Genomic DNA, 23,658 nt, shown 5'->3' with positions numbered 1-23,658 from the left:
GGCCAAATGGGTCTGCACAATCAGTGTGTTCATTCAGCCTTCTGATAATGATGTAGCACACAGGATGCTGAAGGATGCAGCAACCCATAAAACTAGATAGAGAGATAGACAGATCCCAATAATACAGTGTTAAATTTCAGGTCACCAAGTTCCCCAAGTGAAAAAAATAATGTACTTCCTGTACATTGTTAGTTGTAAAATATAGCAATTCCAGCCCTTCGCTCTTCCAAGCTACATACCCAGATAAACAGACATGGGTGTTATACAGAAATATAGTGCTTGAGCTTTGAGGTCTCTTTCTGTGAGGTTCAATGGTTTATTATTTCCAAGATAAATAAACTCAACAGAGTTAAGCACAATAATCACACGTAGTAATAGTTAATATTCATTTTATTTACTTACCCTTACGTGTCAGGCTCTTTGACAAGCACTTTATATACATTATTTCTTACACTTCTGAATGCTCCAAAAGTAGAATTAGCTTTATCTTTCATTATAAATAAAGAAATTGATGCATAGAAAGGCTAAACAAATTGATGGAAAAGCTGGAATTCACAAATGGTCCCCTCTAACCATAAAGCCTATACTCTCAATCACCACACTTCCTGACCCTACTTGAGGATGCTGCATTCTGCTCTGCTATATTCAAGAGTATCCTATATTCATAAAGAGCTTAATACTGTATAAACTGCCTTTTCAGATTCTGGCTCATTTGATCCTTACAACTACTTCATGAGACAGACAAGGACATGCTGTCTTTTCCGTCTTATGGGTAAAAACTGCACCAGGTTAAGCAGCTTCCACCAATCATTACTGCATGGCAAACTTAGGACTTATGTGTACATCATTCAACTTTAAGTTCAGGGCATTATCCAATGTATCAAGCTCTTTTCCATCTAACTTCTTCTAGGAACAGCCAAGGTTTGTCTTCATACTGTTAAAATTACTTGTCGAGGACTAAAAAATAAATAAATAAGGATCAGAGAAAGAGATATAATACCTGTCAATTGCCTTAAATTATTGCCCCCCTCCAATCTCCTGCCATCTCCTTAGATTTAAATAGCAATACCTATATAATGGGGAGCTGTAAATTTGCCCATTTTATACTTGACAACAGGGTTTTGCTGAAAGCATCACTTGAAGGTCCAGAATTTAACTATAAACCACTGAGTTACTATAATTATTTGAAGGAATGTTAAATCTAAATATCTAAAATCACCCTTTAATCACAATTAGCTTGAAAACCAAGTGTGGTTTTCAAGATACTTCAAGTACTCTGATTTAGCTTGACCGACATGGAACCAAAGACCAAAGAAAAGTTTTATTTTGCAGTTTCCTGCTTCAGTGCCCCTTGTTTCCTTCTGCATCTTATTGTAAGTTCCTATTTCATATTATTTGTTTAGATTTCAAAGATGGACCTTTTCATATGCAGATGTCTTAGGGACTCTCCCCTGTTAATGCCCAGAATCCTTTCCCATGTCAGACTTCATATCTCATACTGTTTATCTTTTTAGGTCCTACACCTTCAGCCTTCTCAACACTACTCACTCCACCCCTTGCGGTCCTGTTTCAACAAATCTGACTTCAAACTCAGATGTTGCTCCCCAAATCCTCCTTCCTTGCTCTCCCCAAAGATATAAACATGCAGGTCATTTTCCTTTCAAGGGTTTTACTGCTAATCACAGAGGGAAACAAAGAGTAACACAACACACAATGTCATTCTAATTTCCTATCTAAAGCTCCTGCCTTCCCTCTCAGTTCAAACTACCGCACAGTTGCACTCATCTCACAGGCTAGTAAAGCAATGCTCAAAATTCTCCAACCAGGCTTCAACAGTACATGAACCATGAACTTCCAGATGTTCAAGCTGGATTTAGAAAAGGCAGAGGAACCAGAGATCAAATTGACAACGTCCACTGGATCATCAAAAAAACAAGAGAGTTCCAGAAAAACATCTACTTCTGCTTTATTGACTACACCAAAGCCTTTGACTGTGTAGATCACAACTGTGGAAAATTCTTAAAAGAGATGCAAATACCAGACCACCTGACCTGCCTCCTGAGAAATCTCTATGCAGGTCAAGAAGAAACACTTAGAATTGGACACGGAACAACAGACTGGTTCAAATTCAGGAAAGGAGTACATCAACACTGTATATTGTCACTCTGCTTATTTAACTTATGTGCAGAGTATATCATAGGAAATGTCGGGCTGGATGAAGCATAAGCTGGAATCAAGATTTCCAGGAGAAAAATCAATAACCTCAAACACGCAGGTGACACCACCCTTACAGCAGAAAGTGAAGAAGAACTAAAGAGCCTCTTAAAGAAAGTGAAAGAGGAGAGTGAAAAAGTTGGCTTAAAATTCAACATTCAGAAAACTAAGACCATGGCATACGGTCCCATCACTTCACGGCAAATAGATGGGGAAACAGTGAGAGGCTTAATTTTCTTGAGCTCCAAAATCACTGCAGATGGTGACTGCAGCCATGAAATTAAAAGATGCTTACTCCTGGGAAGAAAAGCTATGACCAACCTAGACAGTATATTCAAAAGCAGAGACATTCCTTTGCCAACAAAGGTCTGTCTAGTCAAGGCTATGGTTTTTCCATTGGTCATATATGCATGTGAGAGTTGGACTATAAAGAAAGCTGAGCGCCGAATAATTGATGCTTTTGAACTGTGGTGTTGGAGAAGACTCTTGAGAGTCCCTTGGACTGCAAGGAGATCAAACCAGTCAATCCTAAAAGAAATCAGCCTTGAATATACACTGGCAGAAATGACGCTGAAGCTGAAGCTCCAATTCTTTGGCCACCTGATGTGAAGAGCGGACTCATTTGAAAAGACCCTGATGCTGGGAAAGACTGAAGGTGAGAGAAGGGGATGACAGAGGATGAGATGGTTAGGTGGCATCACTGACTCAATGGACATGAGCTTGAGTAAGCTCCGAGAGCTGGTGATGGACAGAGAAGCCTGGCATGCTGCAGTCCATGGGGTTGCAAAGAGTCGGACATAACTGAGCAACTGAACTGAACTGAACTGAAAGCTCCTGACTTCCCTCTGAAGTCCATTGGTATCCTAGCTGCCTGAGGATTATTCCTTCTCCTGCTGCTGCTGCTGTTGCTAAGTCGCTTCAGTCGTGTCCGACTCTGTACGACCTGAGACGGCAGCCCACCAGGCTCCCCCGTCCCTGGGATTCTCCAGGCAAGAACACTGGAGTGGGTTGCCATTTCGTTCTCCAATGCATGAAAGTGAAAAGTGAAAGTGAAGTCGCTCAGTCGTATCCGACTCTTAGCAACCCCATGGACTGTAGCCCACCAGGCTCCTCCATCCATGGGATTTTCCAGGCAAGAGTACTGGAGTGGGGTGCCACTGCCTTCTCCGTTTCCTTCTCCAGTCCAAGTCAAATATAACCCTCTAATCTTTCCTGAGCAGAGACTGGGCCTTCTACTCATTCTGACTTCTGCCCTCACCCAGATTTTTGCATACTACTAATAAGAGTGAAAGTCACTCAGTCATGTCTAACTCTTTGTGACCCCAAGGACTATAGCCCACCAGACCCCTCTGTCCATGGGATTCTCCAGGCAAGAATACTGGTAGCTATTCCCTTCTCCAGGAGATACTATTATAGATTGAATGTTTGTGTTCCTCCCAAATTCACAGGTTGAAACCTAATCACCAATGTAATGATATTTGGAGGCAGAAGATTTGAGAGGTGGTAAGACCGTGAACTTCCAGTTGTTCAAGATGATTTTAGAAAAGGCAGAGGAACCAGAGATCAAATTGCCAACATCCGCTGGATCATGGAAAAAGCAAGAGAGTTCCAGAAAAATATCTATTTCTGCTTTATTGACTATGCCAAAGCCTTTGACTGTGTGGATCACAATAAACTGTGGAAAATTCTGAAAGAGATGGGAATACCAGACCACCTGACCTGCCTCGTGAAAAACCTACATGCAGGTCAGGAAGCAACAGTTAGAACTGGACATGGAACAACAGACTGGTTCCAAGTAGGAAAAGGAGTACGTCAAGGCTGTATATCGTCACCCTGCTTATTTAACTTCTATGCAGAGTACATCATGAGAAACACTGGGCTAGGGGACGCACAAGCTGGAATCAAGATTGCCAGGAGAAATATCAATAACCTCAGATATGCAGATGCCACCACCCTTATGGCAGAAAGTGAAGAGGAACTCAAAAGCCTCTTGATGAAAGTGAAAGAGGAGAGTGAAAAAGTTGCCTTAAAGCTCTACATTCAGAAAACTAAGATCATGGCATCTGGTCCCATCACTTCATGGCAAATAGATAGGGAAACAGTGGAAACAGTGTCAGACTTTTTTTTTTGGGGGGGGGGGTGCTCCAAAATCACAGCAGATGGTGACTGCAGCCATGAAATTAACAGACGCTTACTCCTTGGAAGGAGGGTTATGACCAACATAGATAACATATTAAAAAGGAGAGACATTACTTTGTCAACAAAGGTCCGTCTAGTCAAGGCTATGGTTTTTCCAGTAGTCATGTATGGATGTGAGAGTTGGACTGTGAAGAAAGCTGAGCGCTGAAGAATTGATGCTTTTGAACTGTGGTGTTGGAGAAGACTCTTGAGAGTCCCTTGGACTGCAAGGAGATTCAACCAGTCCATTCTGAAGGAGATCAGTCCTGGGTGTTCTTTGGAAGGAATGATGATAAAGCTGAAACTCCAGTACTTTGGCCACCTCATGTAAAGAGTTGACTCATTGGAAAAGACTCTGATGCTGGAAGGGATTGGGGGCAGGAGGAGAAGGGGACAACAGAGGATGAGATGGTTGGATGGCATCACCGACTCGATGGATATGAATTTGAGTGAACTCTGGGAGTTGGTGATGGACAGGGAGGCCTGGCGTGCTGCAATTCACGGGGTCGCAAAGAGTCAAACATGATCATGAGGGTGGAGTCCTCACAAATGAGATTAGTGCCCTTATAAGAAGGACCCTAGAAGACAGCTGTCTATGAACCAGGAAGTTAGTCCTCACCAAACACTGAATCTGTTGCTGCCATGATTTGGGGTTCCCCAGCCTCCAGGAAGTATGAGAAAAAAGTTTTGTTTGTTAAGCCACCCAGTCCATGGCATCTTTGTTACAGCAGCCCAAATAGAATAAGACAAGTACTATATAATAAGTGCCTGCTTCCTCATATGCAAATCAATGTTCAGGCATTCCTCTCTCATTCTCTTAAGCCAGTGGTACAGCTAGATGCTGCTGTAAGACATAGCTCAGGGACAACAAGGTGTGAGAAAGACCATTTCAGGTCCTACATACCCCCTGCTCTGGGCTTCCTGTTCTGATATGTCAAACGTCCCCATGAAACCTAAGAATGGAGACACCACTGAGGTAGTTTGAGGCACCTTCTCTGTCCAATCTCATACCAACCCTCTGCCTTTGATGACGGCCTTCCACCCTACCACCACTGCTGCTTCCCCCCATCCTCTTTCCCGGGAGAAGAGGTCTCTTTCTCCCTTCTTGCCCATGGGGTGGGTAGGTCACCTGATATGTTCAGATTCAGGCCTTCTCACTTGACACAACTTCTCTAGACATCTGGGGGCCAAGGCTCCATGAGGACATGCTACTGGACACCAGACAGACCCCTGACAGATGGCAAAATTCCTGTGGATCCTTTCCTGAGTATGGTCCTCCTTTCAGGACTTGGAGGTATTATTTTAAAAATGAAATATAAAATAGACAGGGATGCACTGATAGACAGACAGGAAGAAAAAACACCCAAAAAGTAAGCAATACCTGTTTCTCTGACTTGGAGGCAACTCTGCATGACTAAAGTCCCACAGGCAGAAGGATATTAGATCAGATCACATTAACTGCCCCCATCCCTCAGCCACTTCCCTCACTGATTAAATATGAGTACTTCCTCAACGGAGTAGTTTGGCTGGGATGGCAATGCAGGAAGAGAATGAAAGGTGGTTGTAAAGAAAGAAGAATAAGCACTGCCAGAGAGTCAAGTGCAACTAATCTTCACTCTCATTTTCTCTTTTCCATCTGTAGCACAAACCACAAATAATCAAGTACTGTCTTGAAGAAGATGACTATTACCTGGAAAGGACCCTAAGAAAGCATTCATTGTCAGCATTACAGACTGCAGACTTTATTGTAATCAGGTCAAGAAAGTGCCATTACTTGAGCCAATAGAGATCATCTTACTTTATAGAATCATTTTTTCCTGTGATTCTGTGTAATGAGATTTACCTGATGTGGACAAGGCTAGGGGGTGCCGGGGACTGTTAAGCACAAAGCCTTTTTTGTTCAAAGAACTAAAGCAATTTCCCCTTTCCAATGTCTTTATAATTTGGATTAGAACTGGCAAAGATAAAACAGCAGAAGACCTAGAAACCTCCCCTCCAAGATGAGACAGTTGGAATCAATACATTTTCCTGAAATATTTTGTCAGCATGGTATTTAAGAGACTATCCTCAGAACTGTATGCATTTGACTGTTTCTTCATAAAAAAAGGTCAGTGTGCTAATGAAGTTACGTGCCTTCTATTTTCTTTTTGGTGTAAAGATTTTTCTCTTTCCCACTATGGGACTCAAAGACAAGCTTACTGGATGTCCTTAAAGCAACCCTGGTTCTATTGTTTTACAACAAATTCACTAGTGCAAACATGTGTGTGCATATGTTTGTGTGTGTCTGTTTGCATGTTTATGAGTGTGTGTGTGTGTGTGTGTGTGAGAGAGAGATAGAGAGAGTATGTGTTTGAGCACTGGAATATGCATGGAGAATTTTATTCTTCATTTTTATTTTTGGTAGCATCATTTACATTACAAAAACAGTATACTGGCATAAATTTCAAACATACAAACTTGCTGAAAGTTTTCTGCAAAGGGACAATGGCAGGATCAGAGAGAATACCTCTTGCTCCAAATATTATTTAACATTTTGAAATATGATTTACTTTCTGGACAGCAGCCAGGCAATTACCATTGGCAAATATTTCAAGTGGGAGAAATGAAGTGGTTGCTACTAGTCCCATAATTTGGAATTGCTGCTAACAGATTTTACATATCACCAACTTTTCTGCTATTCTTTTTAGAATAAAACAATAAAATCTTAATATTTCTGCATATCAAGCCTTAGTGTCAGCTTTGCTGATGCTTCAGACTAAACTGTGCAAGTGGCTCCCTCTGGTGCTGCTAATAGTATTAGTTTTGTTTTGTTTCTTTTCATTCACAGCCATGGATGGAAACCAGAGTAGTTGCTGGAAAAGGTAAGGAGAAGCCCTGAGGGCCTGCATCACTTGAAAGGTTTCTTGGGACACAATCCCACCTGGAATACAATTAGATAAAGGTTGACATCTTTTATGATATGGGAAGAGACACAATTTCTTCCTTGGCCTTTTTTCCTTTACTTCATATATACCAAAGAGAACTACAAAAGGTAAAAGAAAAGTCATGTTCACTGAACCCTGGCCAGAGTCCCCCATCCTTGCTGTTGTTGCTGAAAATGCTAATGCCCCAAGAAACTATTTAAGTACTTGTAATGGACCTCCATGCAGCCATGAAGTCTCCAGCCCTGGACTCCACTTTGACTTGTGACCTACATAGTAGTAATTAGAGCAAACATGGGGTCATAAATAGTCTTGCAAGAGGCAACTGAGGGCTCTAGAACAGCCTCTCTGAATGGCAGTGGGGAAGAAGCTGGCAAAATCTCCTTTCATGGCTGCGGTCCACAGTTGTCTCCAATGACTGCTCTTTCAAAATAAGTTCTACCCACAGACAGCCAAGGTTCGAAGTCTAGGCTCCTAGGTCAGTCTCCGCATTGCAAAGCCATGGTAATCAGTCAAAGCCCCTCTGCAATCTGCAGGCTCTCCAATGTTGATCTTGTCCTCCCTTCTTTCCAAGAGGCAGTACATCCTCCTTGATATACTTCTCTAAAGCACAGCATAGCTTCCACCATCAGCCAGAATGTTAATGCATTATCACTCTGTACACTGAGAAACAAGTGACCATATGTAGCCTATGCCAGCGGAGCTGTAACTGTGAAGAACAATGGCTCTGAGTCAACAACAGAATTAAACTACTCCCTCTTGTGAAGCTCTTCTGAATATTTTAAGTGTTGCCTTGAAAGTGTGGGATTATGTGCAAGCATAAACATTAGCTTAATGCAATTTTTTTGGTACAGAATATGCCAGAGTTTAAAAATCAGAATTGAAATGCAGAAAATAACTTTGGGATAAATTTCATTTTTTTCATGTGTGATTAAAACATGATTGAAGAGGCATACTTTATGTATAATTAAAGTTGCTTTGTAATTAAGAGATTTAAGCATGTATAGAAAATGATACAGCTTAGTTTGGAGATTTTACAAAGGCGCCTATTAAACACTCACTCCCTAGCAAGCGTATGACTCAAATGTTTTCACATTCTAATGCTGATAGAGTCCTTGAATTTTTTTGAAGCTGCCAATTTCACCATTTCTAAATGCTTTTCCCTTCCTTCCATGTGCTTGGAAAATAAAAACAGCTTTATCTTCCTTGCATTAGCCAAAACAATGATGTAGAACACTCTATAGTCTAATTTCAAAGGCTCAGGAGGCACAAAGAAAGATCCCCTTAATGTCTTGAGACAGAATCTGACTTACCTTTGCCTTCTCCACTATGCTGAGCACTGCGTCTGACCTGTTCTATAAAAAATGTGTCAGTCAGTCAGTCAGTTCAGTCTCTCAGTCGTGTCCGACTCTTTGTGACCCCATGAATCGCAGCAAGCCAGGCCTCCCTGTCCATCACCATCTCCCGGAGTTCACTCAAACTCACGTCCATCAAGTCAGTGATGCCATCCAGCCATCTCATCCTCTGTTGTCTCTTTTTCCTCCTGCCCCCAATCCCTCCCAGCATCAGAGTCTTTTCCAATGAGTCAACTCTTCGCATGAGGTGGCCAAAGTATTGGAGTTTCAGCTTTAGCATCATTCCTTCCAAAGAATATCCAGAGCTGATCTCCTTTAGAATGGACTGGTTGGATCTCCTTGCAGTTCAAGGGACTCTCAACAGTCTTCTCCAGCACCACAATTCAAAAGCATCAATTCTTCAGCACTCAGCCTTCTTCACAGTCCAACTCTCACATCCATACATGACCACTGGAAAAACCATTGCCTTGACTAGATGGACCTTTGTTGGCAAAGTAATGTCTCTGCTTTTGAATATGCTCTCTAGGTTGGTCATAACCCTCCTTCCAAGGAGTATGCGTCTTTTAATTTCATGGCTGCAATCACCATCTGCCGTGATTTTGGAGCCCCCCAAAATAAAGTCTGACACTGTTTCCACTGTTTTCCCATCTATTTGCCATGAAGTGATGGGACCAGATGCCATGATCTTAGTTTTCTGAATGTTGAACTTTAAGCCAACTTTTTCACTCTCCTCTTTCACTTTCATCCAGAGGCTTTTGAGTTCCTCTTCACTTTCTGCCATAAGGGTGGTGTCATCTGCATATCTGAGGTTATTGATATTTCTCCTGGCAATCTGGATTCCAGCTTGTGCTTCTTCCAGCCCAGCATTTCTCATGATGCATATAAGTTAAATAAGCAGGGTGACAATATATAGCCTTGATGTATTCCTTTTCCTATTTGGAAAAAATGTGTACTAAATGGCTATTACTGAGCAAGCAGAGACTGTGTTTTTACATATTTGCGGAGTGTTATCATGGTAGTAACACTTCTGGACATATTTTAAGCTATATTACATTATTTCATGTAATTCTACAAAAGCCATATGTAGTTGACAATATCAACCCTTTTGGACAGATCAGTTCAGTTCAGTCACTGAGTCATGTCCAACTGTTTGCGACTCCATGGGCTGCAGCACGCCAGGCCTCCCTGTCCATCACCAACTCCAGGAGTTTACTCAAACTCATGTCCATTGAGTCTGTGATGCCATCCAACCATCTCATCCTCTGTCATTTCATTCGGCTCCTGCCTTCAATCATTTCCAGCATCAGGGTCTTTTCAAATGATTCAGCTCTTCGCATCAGGTGGTCAAAGTACTGGAGTTTCAGCTTCAACATCAGTCCTTCCAATGAATATTCAGGAGTGATTTCCTTTAGGATGGACTGGTTGGATCTCCTTGCAATCCAAGGGACTCTCAAGAGTCTTCTCCAACATCGTAGTCCAAAAGCATCAATTCTTCGGCACTCAGATTGCTTTATAGTCCAACTCTCACATGTACTTGGACAGATACATAAACTAAATCAATGAAAGAGTGAAGAATACACAGAATCATGCATTTTTATTGCTTGGCAACAGGATCACCTCTGAGGCTAAAGCGCTTATGCATGCTCAATTGCTCAGTCATGTCTGACTCTTTGCGACCCCATGAACTGTAGCCTACCAGGCTCCTCTGTCCATGAGTGAGGCTAAAGAGTGGGACAGAATAAGTTCCTTTTCCTAAGTATTGTTCATTTTTCAGTCCCTTTCCCATGCCTCAGCTCCTCAATCTCCCATCCTTTCCAGGGATTGCCTCTTGGCCTCTCTCTAGAGCCCTAAAGGATTCTTCTGGTAAGCACCTGGCATGAACAGAAGCTTCATCTCACTGGCAATGGTCCTAATTTAAACTGATTTTCCAGGCCTCACTCTCTTGTTCTTTATGGGTTTGCATGGTACAGACAGGGCCCCCGGAAGGGAGGTGGTTCTGTGAAGCCTCATACTCCTTTAGAGTTTAAGAGAACACCAGTGAGGGAATGACATTCTAAGCTGAATACCAAGGCTATTCCCAGTGTACTTCTGACAGGCAGAGTCGTAATGCACCGATTCATGAGAAATTATGACCTTGTTTATGGAGTTCTATAGAAAACATGCTCATGCTCTTCTGACTGATTCCTTCCTTGTTCCCTGGGTGCTGGTTATTCTACCCACTGATTCCCAAAATGAGCTGCTGTTTTTACAGGGAGTGGATTCAAGGAAAGTCAGAAGGGACATGTTGATTTCATGTGCAATTTAGTAGAAACTAAGGAATATATCTCACTTGAAACTGCACCTCTTAGATCTTAGAAATGGTACAATTTTTTAAGTGGTGATGAGGATGATTGCTGGGTATTAAAAGGCAGATTAGCACCAATTAGACCCTCTCTCTCTGAAGCAAATAGGACATTTCAATAAGTTTGCTATAATCAGCAGATCTGAAAGGACTGACTGGAGCATTATATTGAAAGGGAGCTTGGGAAAAGAAGGTATGTTTGGAGAGACAGAATGTTTCCAGTGCTTCCTGGGGAGAGGGAACCCAGGTCAGAAAACACTATCTAGGCAGGCTATGATAAGAATCTCCTTATAAGAATTTGATGACAAACAATCAAATGATCTCAAGTTGATTTGGTATCAATCACTTACATGCATAAACACACATTCAGAAAGTTGTATTTTCCATTTCAAATAATATAATTTATTTTCTGGCAGAAATGAGTTTCTTCTTATATAAGCAATATGGACTAGTTTTTCCAAAAACCTGTTTATCTCAGGATAAATATATTATTGATATTTCTGATCTGCAGAGGTCCTAAGCCAAACTACTGAACACAGGTCAGAATGAGATGAATTTTCTCAATGAGGACACTTCTTTCTTTTCTACAATAACATTTCTCAATGTGGGTTGGTGTGGGGATTTTTGCTTTTCCCTTAGAAAAACTCTAGAATGACCAGTTGCTTCTGTCACATGTCCTATTCTTAATTTTCATTGTTTTTTTTTAAGCAATGCTTTGCTTCCTCTTACCCATTTATTCATATCCCAATCTCCGTCAAGTAACACTTTCTTCACAAAATCTTCCTAAAAATAAAACTCTTTTCTTTATATCTTCTGGCACTTATTGCCTATATTTCTAAACTAATAACTCTATAATCACAGATATGTCATATATGATGCTGGTATATGTATTACTGTCCTGTATATAAAACTGATGCAAGAAGATATTACATAAAGATTGATTTATGAATGCATGTACATAAGCAAGTTCTATCATTGTGTGTATTGAGCAAGTCATTTATCTCAACCTCAGCTTTGCCACCTGCAATTTAAGAAAGATGCCCTAAAACTGACTAAAAAAAACAGTATGGCCCAGTCAGTTTCTCAGCTGGAAATACCACTGAATATTTACTGAAAGCTTTAAAAATAAATTACTCTCTTTTACAATATGCATTACAGATCATCTGGGGTCAAAAACTGATTTTCCCCTTTTAACCATAAAAAAGTGATTGCAATGCAAATATAATCTCAACATCCTATTTTACAGTCTAAGACTCTACTATTAATAATATTCTCCATCTTAAATATTCGTATCTCGAATATTTTTCTTGTGGACAAATGGATCTACATTAAATTAGGATTAAAACAATTTAATCATTCAATAAAAATTTACTTGCAACAATACTGAATCTCTATCTTATATAATCCATACTTTTTTTAAAAAAAAGTTTCAAGAATATCTAGTTGAAAAAACTAGGAAAGGGTTTCTTCATACTGTATAAATCAACTCACTTTTATGGCAAAATAGGTGGGTAAAAGGCAATATTGTGTTTTCTTTGTGATGACTACAGCTACAATGAGAGAAAAGAGAGCGGGACACCTTTGGAGAGCTTGTTATTCATCAGAAAGTAAGTACCCAGCTTTCTGACCACTTAAGAGCAGTGGCAATTTTCAAATACAATACAGAGAAGAAACACTGTTGTCTATGGAATTGCACAGTAAGAACTGTCAAGATATATCCACAAATAGTAGCATCTGACTGATCTAAGCTGAAACTCCTTTTCCTTTTATTCATATCTTTTAAAATCAGTAGTATGTGGCTGAGTAACAATAAAACAAAAAATAAAAAAGAAACTTCATTTTTACCTGCCAATTTCCTCCTGCTTTTTACTGATGACTGTCTTTTTAAGCAGAACATTTGTATATAGTGATAGTTAATTTCTTGTGGAAGTTTTCTTTGTTCTTGATAGAAAATGCATTACCTCCTTGCCTCTTCCCACTTTTACACCCTTTATTTGGCTTTGATTTATTCAGTAATCTTTCCATTTCAGAATGTTTGAGGAGAAGTTTCCTCAATACTAACTCTGTTCTTTTGAACTTTCTGCACAGCTCACAGTTGTTCTAAATAAGATATGCACGTGTAAACCTCCCAAAAAAGCTGTAAAATCTTAAAGCTATATAACATATATTATATATCTTAAGTTTACCACTTTAGAGTAATATATTTCTATTACTATATATTTATGTAACACCAGTTTAAATATACATATATATATAATATTATGAACATTCTTTATTACTGATTATCTTTACACAAAACAGTTCTCAGGGCCAAAAGATACATTTAATTTCAATTTGATAATATATGGTAAACACTGAAACCAAGGCCCAGAGAGAGGAAGTGAATTACAGGAAGTGACACACATAGTTATTAGAAGAGTCTGTTCCATAAACACAGGTCTCTTGATTCCTAGTCTTATGCTTTTTTATCATACCATTATCCATTTGAGACTAGCTACATTTTCTATACTGCAAACTGGGAGGGTAAGAAGAGAATAAAAAGGGTTAAATCAGATTCTAATCATGCTCACTAAGAATTACATGGTAGTCTCTCTTATCCAAAAGCTTAGAAATTAATCAGTTTGCTTAATTATCATTATTCCATTAGGTTGTTTAAAAGTGAGGATGCATATATCATTAAAGTTGTCATATTTCATTGACTCTGACACACTGTTTTTTTAACCTTTAACATCTCTAGAATCAGGACGCATTTTATAATTTGGTACAGCCAAGCAGCAGCAGAGGCCATTGACTTTGTATGCAAAAATTGGTTGCATTCCCCTTGCCATGACCAGACTACCATCACTCCTGACATTTCAGGACAACTGAAAGAAGAAATATGAGAGCTGGTTATTGTCTGAAAATCTTCCACTGTCACATTCTAGCAAGATCAACATAACACCAGCATCAAACCTTTCAGAAGCTATCAGCTGCTTGGAATGAAATCCTGAAGACCATCATGAAGTACTCTTAAGAAAGGGTGCATCAGTAACACACACAGAGACTGCTGTCAGCAAGAACATGGGTATGGATATGACTCAGTCAAAAAAATTCTTCAAAAGAATGAGAAGCTGAAAAGAACAAAAATTTTTGAATTCTTAAACCGATGTGTTAATTAATATATTTTTCACACATACACAAAATTAATATATTAGTAAAATCTACATCCATTTAAGTCTAAATTGCTCTTTATTAAAGTATAATGTTCTAAGTGATAGAAAAATACTGTATAACGATTTAATTGGGGTGCTTCTTCTTTCTAGAGCATACGTAAAATAATGATGTGTTCTGTAATCAGTGGTTCCTTTGTTTAAATGAAATATTTGTAAAGTATTAAATGTAACTAAACATTTTATCCCCTAAGAGAAGCTTCAAGAACTTGCAGTACCTTGGGGCCAATACTGTGAACCATAATTATGTCACAGTGGAGTATGGTGAAGTATGAGACACTGCCACGTCCAGTGGAAAGGTGGTCAGATAAATACCTGGAATACCCATTCCTCTTATGATCTTTATTTGATACAAATGTGCCCACTAAAATGTGAACTACTGTATTCAAAACTCAATATCACTGTTTTCACTTTCAAATATGCCTTCTTAAAACAAAAAGTAGAAGCATCTGTTTCTGACCCCAAACACAGATGGAGCTGCTAATTATCATTTTAAGTTTAATTCAAAAATCAGTTTCCCTGGAGGCGAGGAGCCCAGGTCAGAGGTGGTCGCTGTGGGGCAAACTGCTTCAGACCTGGAGCCTGAAAATAGAGCACTGACGACGCAAAGATATGACTCTGAACACATTCTAAAACGCCGGAGGTAACGGAGAGGATTGTCAATGTCCATCACAAAATTTGCTTTGAAACAAAGAGAAATCAGATCCATTCCTTCTTAGTTCACAGCTCTTTTACCGTGTGGCTTTGGTGTTAAAGCTTCATTGACCCTTTATATTGGTCACAAAGCAAAATACTTTAGCAAAATGACTTCAGCTATCCACCTTCCATCTACCCTGCCTTACTTTTCCACCTGTCTGCAAATTACTACATGCATCTCTGTCAAAATGACTCAGACATCACCAGCATCTTCTTTCCCTGAAACCCTACTGCACATATTGATGGGAGTATAATTCAGAGTTTATTGCACACAATATTGTCTAGTTTCTGAACATATATTCATTCAGGAAAAAGACACTTATTGAGTGATGTATGACACCATTCACTCTTGTACATGTATTTATACATGTACATACATAGACTTTCTCCTTCCAAAAGTAATTTGAAGTAGCTTATGATAAAAAGGAGATCTGCAAGGAGATACAACCAGTCCATCCTACTGAAGCTGAAACTCCAATACTTTGGCCACCTGATGCAAACAACTGACTCTTGAAAACACCCTGATGCTAGGAAAGATTGAAGGCGGGAGGAGAAGGGGACCACACAGGATGAGATGGTTGGATGGCATCACTGACTCAATGGACATGAGTTTGAGTAAACTCTGGGAGCTGGTGATGGGCAGAGAGGCCTGGTGTGCTGCAGTCCATGGGGTTGCAAAGAGTTGGACACAACTGAGCAACTGAACTGAACTGATGATAAAAAAGCCCAAATACAATCAAATCTTGATTGAATCAAAGTTTAAGTTCAAGAATGAATTCAAATAATGAAACAGGATAAAGGGAGACAATTCAGGACCCCTGTTTCAACTGAACACAAAATTGGCTCTGAGATTCCATGGAGTTAGACCAAAAAAAAAAAAAAAAAAAGAAAATAAGGCTTTCTATGTTTTTTTTTTTTTTTTTAAAGACTCATCATGTTCAACAAGATACTGGCATGTGAGCTAAAAATTAGTTCCCTCTTCTAGACTCTCCAAGTGAACAGGTACCAAAAGCAGGGAGTGATTTCAATTTGGGCATAACTGATATCAAGTCCTTCTGCATGAGAATAACTGGCAAAAAGTTTCAGTCATTTCTCATATTATTTCTAATTTACAATTATAAGATCATATGATAGACACATGACAAATTATAAGATCTTACATGCTACTTACAGATCATGTAAGAAGAACATGCTCTGGTTTAACTATGGTTTCTGTTATGTGATATATAGGTATAAGTTGAAATGTAGGGTTTGGGATTTATACATGGAATGTAGTATTATTTGGTGTTTGTAATTCCTCTATAAGGCCCATTCCTACATTTTCTGATTCTTCAGAAAATATTTTTAAAAATCTCTGAACAGTATGAAAGCAAATCATTCTGTATCAGAAGCATGAAGCCTGACATGTATACACTTTGTATCCACAGATCCAAGTACTGCTTAATTCTTGTGTGTGTGTGTAAGGACTTAATTCCAGTGTAGACATTCCACATTATTAATATAAGAACTTCAAGCAGGCGAGGGTGTGATATTTATGGCACACCATATTAGGTGCCCTAGGTTACAAATATTGCTTCCTTCCTGTCAGTTAACAAGAGCTCTGGATTTGTTTAAGTGTAACACTGCCATGTCCATGGGAAAAGCAGACCTCTCCTCCAGGCCTTGGGAAAGGACCATGGTTGATCAAAACCAGTCATGCAATGTATCTCTTTGGATGGGTCATAGTTTTAATCAATCAGACATAAAAGGAAGTCTGCTGATAGCTTCTGGTAAAAAAAAAAATCCTTTCTGATAAAAAGAGAGATTTCCCTGAGAAGACTTCCTCTCTTTTTACTTTGGGTAAGACTGTATGAAGAGGTGATGTTTGGCTCTGTGGTAGCCATATTGTTTGTTTCAAAAATTGTGAGCCAAGAGAATATAGCAAAACTGTCCCAGAGCACTGACAGTTCAAGGGCTGCCAGAGGTAGCCAATCATGGACCAGTATACTCTAGAATTCCAGTACTCTTGCCTGGAAAATCCCATAGACGGAGGAGCCTGGTAGGCTACAGTCCATGGGGTCACTAAGAGTCTGACACGACTGAGCGACTTCACTTTCACTTTTCACTTTCATGCATCAGAGAAGGAAATGACAACCCACTCCAGTCTTCTTGCCTGGAGAGTCCCAGGGATAGAGGAGCCTGGTGGGCTGCCATCTTTGGGGTCGCACAGCGTCGGTCACGACTGAAACAACTTAGCAGCAGCAGCAGCATACTCTAGAATTCTTGTTCTGAGAGATAAGTCTTTACTGTTTGGACTTTTAATTGGGTATTTTGTTGCCTACATGCAAAAGTTTCATAATAAACATCATATTTTATATTGCTATGTTGTACACAGAACTAAGCAAAACCTGGCATTCAACAAATTCATGGAAAAAAATTGTAATCAATCAGATAAGATCATGGGTCATGACAGCAACACTGATACATCTTTGTAAGGTGTAGTTCTTCCCTATAAGTGTATCCAATAAAAATAAAAGTTGCTCAGTCATGTCCGACTCTTTGCAACTCTATGGACTGTATAGTCCATGGAATTCTCCAGGCCAGAATACTGAAGTGGATAGCCATTCCCTTCTCCAGGGAATCTTCCCAACCCAGGGATAGAATCCAGGTCTCCCATATTACAGGTGAATTCTTTACCAACTGAGCCACCAAAGAAGCCAAGAATACTGGAGAGGGTAGCCTATCCCTTCTCCAGGGATCTTCCCACCCTAGGAATTGAACTGAGGCCTCCTCTTTGCAGGTGGAGTCTTTACCAGCTGAGCTACCAGGGAAGCCATACTTATTGTATCCGATAGAACTTAAAAAAAACAAAACCCTACACTGAGATAAATAATTAAGCAACCTAATTTAAAGTTACCATAGTCCATGTTAACACACATGTACAAGAAAACGTTATTAATCAAATGCCATCACTGGGATGTGCTGTCTTTATACAAGCCTTAGGAAGGAGTATTAAAACAAAAGATCCGTATTTTCCTTGACAACATTTCTCACATAATTATGGCTATCTAATTTATAATTATGAATATCAAACTTTACTGCTTTATTCAACAGATTGAAGGAGACAAGGTGCTCTCTGACACCCCCAAAAAAACAAAGTTAGGAAGAGTAAGATGCCTCCATTCTGCTCATTATTTTTCCAATTAAACTATCATCCAGAAGAAAAATAAAATCACAGTTTTATCATAGTTATTTTATGAATATTTAGCATGTGAAAAAATTACATCTATCCTCTTCTGTGACTATTTACTTTTTTTCTTTACTTTTTCTCCTTTCTAAATTCTAAAGTACTTAGGTGAACTTTTACATATTCATTTATTCTTTCACAGTGGCAAAAACTTTTAAGTTTCCAGCCCCAAATCTGTTTCCCCTTCTTTTTTCATAGATTCTGACTTTCTCCAAGTTAGTGGTATGCCAAAGGAAAGACACATTTCCCAACGTGTTGGGTACCTGGAAGTAGCCATTTGATACAGTTCTGGTAGGTATGGAAATCTATGGGGAGAATGTCCACATGACAAGAAAGACAAAATGCTCAAAGAGAAGGCCTGTTTGGTCCTTCATCTCCCATTTTTCTTTTTTTAATCTCATCAAGAGCCCTCTGCCATTTATTAACCAAAAATCAAACAGATCCTTACCACCACTGCAGTGCAAAGAAAAGGGGGAAGTAGGAAATGAGGAATTTCCTTCCTCCAGACTCCAATCATTCTCAAGTTCTCAACTCAGGATGATTTTACCTCTAAGGGACATTTGGCAACTTGTGGAGAAAGTCCTGGTTGTCATAACTGGGTGGGTGACTGGGTGGGGTGTGCTGCCGGCATCTAGTGGGTAGAGGCCAAGGATACTGCTAAACATCCTACTAATACAATGTACCAGACACCTCACACACACACAACAAACACTTATGAGCCCCAAATGACAACAGCGCCAAAGTTGAGAAATCCTGAGCTAGAAAACCCTGTTAGCTTCCCCCACCCACTCCTGCTTTGGGCCTAGAAAGCAGACATGATGCCTGGGGTACAGCAGTGATCTTAGGACCATAGGAAACCACCAACACGAAAGATGAAGCCTGACTCCTTGTTCAAATGCTTAATCAACTCTCTTCTCCTGACTTTTACAATTAGAAGAGATAAATAAATCCTTATTTACTTAATCCATTATTAGCCAGATTTTTTGTTGCCTCATAGCCAAATGTATTTATAAGCAATACATTTATCATTCACTTATGGTCTACTTTACATTCAGACATGGAGCTAAGCATTCTGAATGAAATGATAAATTACGTATATTTTTTAACCTCTGGGAACTTACTCTCCAGTGAGGGAGCCAACCATCAGCAAGTGTGAAAGGTGGGCTACTTCTAGTATGGATAACATGTTGTGGGAGCTCAGAGTAAGGATAGCAGGGTGACAGAGAAAAGAACACTCTAAAGAAACAAATGTTTTCCCATCCTAGAGTTAGGATATATCTGGCAGGGGGGCGTAGAGGAGAATAGAAAGTAATCCATAACAGAAGATTAGTATAAGGAAAGCACAGAAGCCTAAAATGTCAAGTAGTATTGGGGAAAATGGTAAGGAGGAGTCAAGTGAATGGAATGAAGAGCAAATTGGGGAGGAATTCCAGGTGGAAGGTATTTTAATCTAAAAAGGGAGACTGGGGAGTAAATTGTGAAAAGAATTGAGTGCCCTCAGAATTATGGATATTAGCATCCAAAATATAAAGAGCCACTGGCCATGGCTGATAAAAGATCTGTAAGACCATACCTGTGTTTTAGAAAAATAGGTAACTTAGGTGAACTGGTCTCGGATGATTTCATTTACAAATAATTAAATATAATTGAGGAATCATAACTTTCTATTTACATTCTAATAAGATTCCAAACTTCACTTCAAAATACTTAAAAGTATTTTGTGGCAAAAGTGTATTGTTGAACTGTTGCAGTTTCCAATGTTACTGTTAATTCCAATTGTGTTTTGCTTTCAAAAACTATAAATTAATATTTGTTAGATAATTCATAAAATTCCTTTGTATAAAAATTTTAAAAAAGAATTCTAGAAATAAATGATTATTATGCTTTGCTTTAAAGAATGTTAGAAGGGTTTGTTTCAGCACATGGAAACCCAGAGAGGTATTTATCAATTATACCCACTAATCAATACTGTCCCTCAGAAAGTTGCCAGTAACATTGGGGCATGTGTTTATATCTGTATTCTCTAGCTATAGCTTATTCACTATCCTATAAAAATTGTAATTAATTAAAGAAATGTGAAGAATGATATAGACCCTGTCACTGAATAACCATGTGGAAATAATAAAAATAGAATAAAATATAAGAATTTCAGGGTTGGAAGAGACTTCAGACTCAGGGAAGTCAGCCAACCATGAAAAGAGTCATCAAACATTCAAATACTCTACCTGTAGCAAATGGAGTTCTCAGCCTACCTTCTGTGAATGTATATTCCATCTTCAGTTTCAAAACAATTCAGACATTTGTAATTGCAAATACGTTATACCTAAACATAAAGGAAAATTTCGCAAAATGAAGCCCCACTAAGGGAGTAAAAGACTGAGAGAAAATACTTTGGAAGGAGGGAGACTATGGAAAGGAGAGTTGCTTCAGAGGGCTTTTCTGAAACCTACACTGCAGGAAGTCTATTACAGTAGGCTGAAAGACTGACTCCCTCAATTTCTGCTTATGTTAAGAGGATTGGAAAGACTAACTGTAGAATAGCAGGCTTACAGATAACAGTTACTTCTTTTCATCAAACCATGTAATCGGAAGGCCTGAGTAATGATTAACTTCCACTTGCTCTGTGAATCACTCAATCACTCCGCAGAGCAGGTAGACTTATATTCATTCTCTGCCAAGGGCACGGTAAACCTAATGTTTTTGCACTTAACATTTAATATTTTAAGTAGGTGCATGGCCCTTGCTTCTGAGCTCATTTCTGAAAGCTGGTGTTCTGTTAGGCTGATTGAAATGCTGAGGCATGTTATATCTTTTACACATGTACCTCCACTTTCTCCAAGTGATATTTTTATATCTACGATCCTATTTATAATTAAGCACAATTAATTTTTGAGAAATATATTATGATTGGAATCTTCATGGACGGCATGATTATTTATTTAAGCAAAAATAGTCTAGTTTCAGTATGAAAAGAAGGAAAAAGTATATGAAGTATCTATAAAATGGCAGAGTAACAGACACGGGGTTAGTTATCCGAATTCATGTCTCCTAAGTCCTATATGTATCACTATGGTCCTGGAAATGAAAAAAGAAATAGTATAATACCTTTGTGGAGAGCAACTACTCATGATTCAGAATGATCACAAATGAATCAAATATTAGACACAGAATTTTCCTCATCTCTATAACACCCTAACAACCTCTTCTGGAATAAATCATTCCCACTAGAAAATCTCAACCTAAATAATTGCAGGTGGCTTTTCATTTCTACTCACAAAGCATTGGGCTGGCCGGTCAGGAGCCGAAGGAGAAGGTTGGAAATGTTTGGACTCCCTCTCTGTTCTGCCCGGGGACTCGACTGCCCCATAATGCATAATCTATTAGCTGCTCATCGCAGGGGATCTAAGGAGTGACATCTTGACTGGAACCACGCAGAACTGAAAACCACTTCGCAGGAAATGTGGGGAAGAGCAACTTTCCTAGCCCTGTCAAACTACGAGGCTGCACCGGCCCCAGAACGAGCCGGAGGGCCCGGGAGGGAGAGCCCGAGGCTGGAGGCAGCTCCTCGGCGCTCCGCCCCGGCCTCAAGCGAGGCTTTTCTCGCGGAGGAGGCATTGTTCCTCCATCTGCTCAGCCTCCGCGTTTCGCCAGGAAACCCTCCCCGCTCTCTGGTAATCTTTTCCCTAATGCTTCGGTACCTCTCTGCCGATTTTTCGGCTCCCGGTCTCTGGTCCCTGGACACCGCTCTAGGGTGAAAGGCTGCAGCGACTGGGGCGCCGCTCTAAGGCGTCGGAGGCGACTGCACTCGTCCGCCGGAGCTCGGGCGACGTGCGCGCATCGCTCTCGCTTCCTGCCTTCTCTCGGGGCTCTCCGGCTCTGACGGGCTCCCCCGGCCTCTTAGCCCGACTCCGGCTCGCCTTCCCCGCGGTCTGTACTCACAACCGCGCCTCGCGCTCCGCGTAGCCGCCGAGTCGTCGGCGCGCCGACACGACGCCCCCCAGCCCGCAGACCCGGACTCGGGCTTGGAAGGGTCAGGGCGCCGCGGGAGGTGGGGAGGAGGGGCGCGGCGAGCCGGGGCAGGTGGGGAGCGCGGGGGGCGGCGCGGGGTGGGGGAAGAGGGAGCCCAGGAAAAGAGGAGATGCATTTGCTTTGAAAACGCCAGTAAGGAGAGGACGGAGCGGGCAGGAGCGGAGAAGAGCCGAGAACACCCACCAGGAGGTGTGGGCAAAAGGGGCAATTTACAAAGTGCCGGGGCGCGAGCTGTGCACGGAGGAGGAAGGAGGCTGGAAGGAGGAAAGGGAAAATAAGGGCAAGTTCCCACCTCTCCCCAGAAGGTCGAGTCTGAAAACGCTTCCACTGAACAGAGTTAAACAGGGACTGATCGTGTTGTGAAGGGTGGATTTAAAAAGGAATTAAGTGTCGTGTAGTTTTGCCTATACTAGACTCCGCTCCATCTTGCTCAACTCTGGTAAATGACCCGCCAAGTAAATGAACTGACAGAAAGAAATGGAAGCTGCCTCCGCGGCGGAGTCGTCTAGAGGTACTGGCTGTTCGTTACAGGAAAATAACAATTTGGGAGGTTCCACGACCCCCACTGCTAAAGAAACCACCCAGTTCGTTAAAGTTCATCATTTTTTATTGCTTTTATTTTCGTCAGAGGATAGAGGTGAGGGGTTGGCACCAAGAAACGTTTAAAACAGCTATCTAGGTAGCATTCTTTTCCAAAACGATTAAATGACTTCCTAAAAGGGGATTGGGAAACTCAGTTACTCGGCTGGGAGAAGGGAGGGAGGAAGAGGGGGGAGAGAGAGGCGGGGGGGGGGGGGGGGTTCAGGGAGAGAGAAGCATTTAAACTCTAACAGACGTTAACACCTCCAGCAACCCTCTTCTCCCGCCCCCGCCCCAACCCGACGGAATTGAAAAAGGGTTAAGCGTACGGAGAGAGCAGGGCAGGGTGGGTGGAGGTGGGGTAAAAGAGGGAGAGGCGAGGAGTAGGAAGTTCTCGGCAATCCCCGAGATTAAGAAAAACGCCGGAGCTCGGTGGACGCAGGAAGCTCCCTTACCTTTCTCTCTAAGCCCCGTTTGCACCTGATCTGCAACCATAAATACTTCGTGATGCTTAGAGTGCAGCCAAACGATGGCCGAATGTTAAACAATTCTTCACTCTCCCTCCCCTTTTGAAAAAACAGGCTCAAAAGAATGTTAATACTGTTCTCGTTATCCATCCGCTCCAAAACATTCCGCTTTGTCGCTAAGAGAGACGAAAACCCAGCGTTTGGGCACGCGTTTATGTATTTATATATTATGCGGTCGGTATATAAACATATATACGTTTTCTGCGTATAAATCCAAAAAGAAAAGCACCACAGATGCCTCTGAAACCGGGAGGGGACGGGGAAAGAAAAAACTTGGCAAGCCAAATGTATCCAAAGATTTCGTACCAGGAGCCACCTGCTTCAATATGCAGAATTCCCGGGAAGATTTAGAAGGAGAAGGGGAAAAAAATTAAAAATAAAAT

General features: G+C 40.6%; 1 protein-coding gene across 2 annotated transcripts in view; it reads right to left on the bottom strand.

Annotated features, from left to right (window-relative positions):
* Positions 1 to 23,658, bottom strand: part of NLGN1 (neuroligin 1) — a 969,997-nt gene that overhangs the window by 944,790 nt on the left and 1,549 nt on the right. Inside the window, exon 1 of one of the 2 annotated variants that reach the window (XM_086394727.1) lies at positions 21,839 to 22,176. The exons of the other annotated variant lie outside the window; for it this stretch is intronic. The gene's annotated coding sequence lies outside the window, so the exon portion shown is untranslated. Of the gene's footprint in view, positions 1 to 21,838; positions 22,177 to 23,658 lie in introns of those variants that run through there. 2 annotated transcript variants of the gene reach the window in all.

The sequence above is a fragment of the Bos grunniens genome, chromosome 1, assembly GCF_055505025.1.
Source record: "Bos grunniens cultivar Pamir isolate PY7600 chromosome 1, Bosgru_T2T1.0, whole genome shotgun sequence".
NCBI classification, from domain to species: Eukaryota; Metazoa; Chordata; class Mammalia; order Artiodactyla; family Bovidae; genus Bos; species Bos grunniens.
The sequence above is the reverse complement of the archived record's forward strand: the minus strand, read 5'-3'. Positions and strand labels throughout refer to the sequence as shown.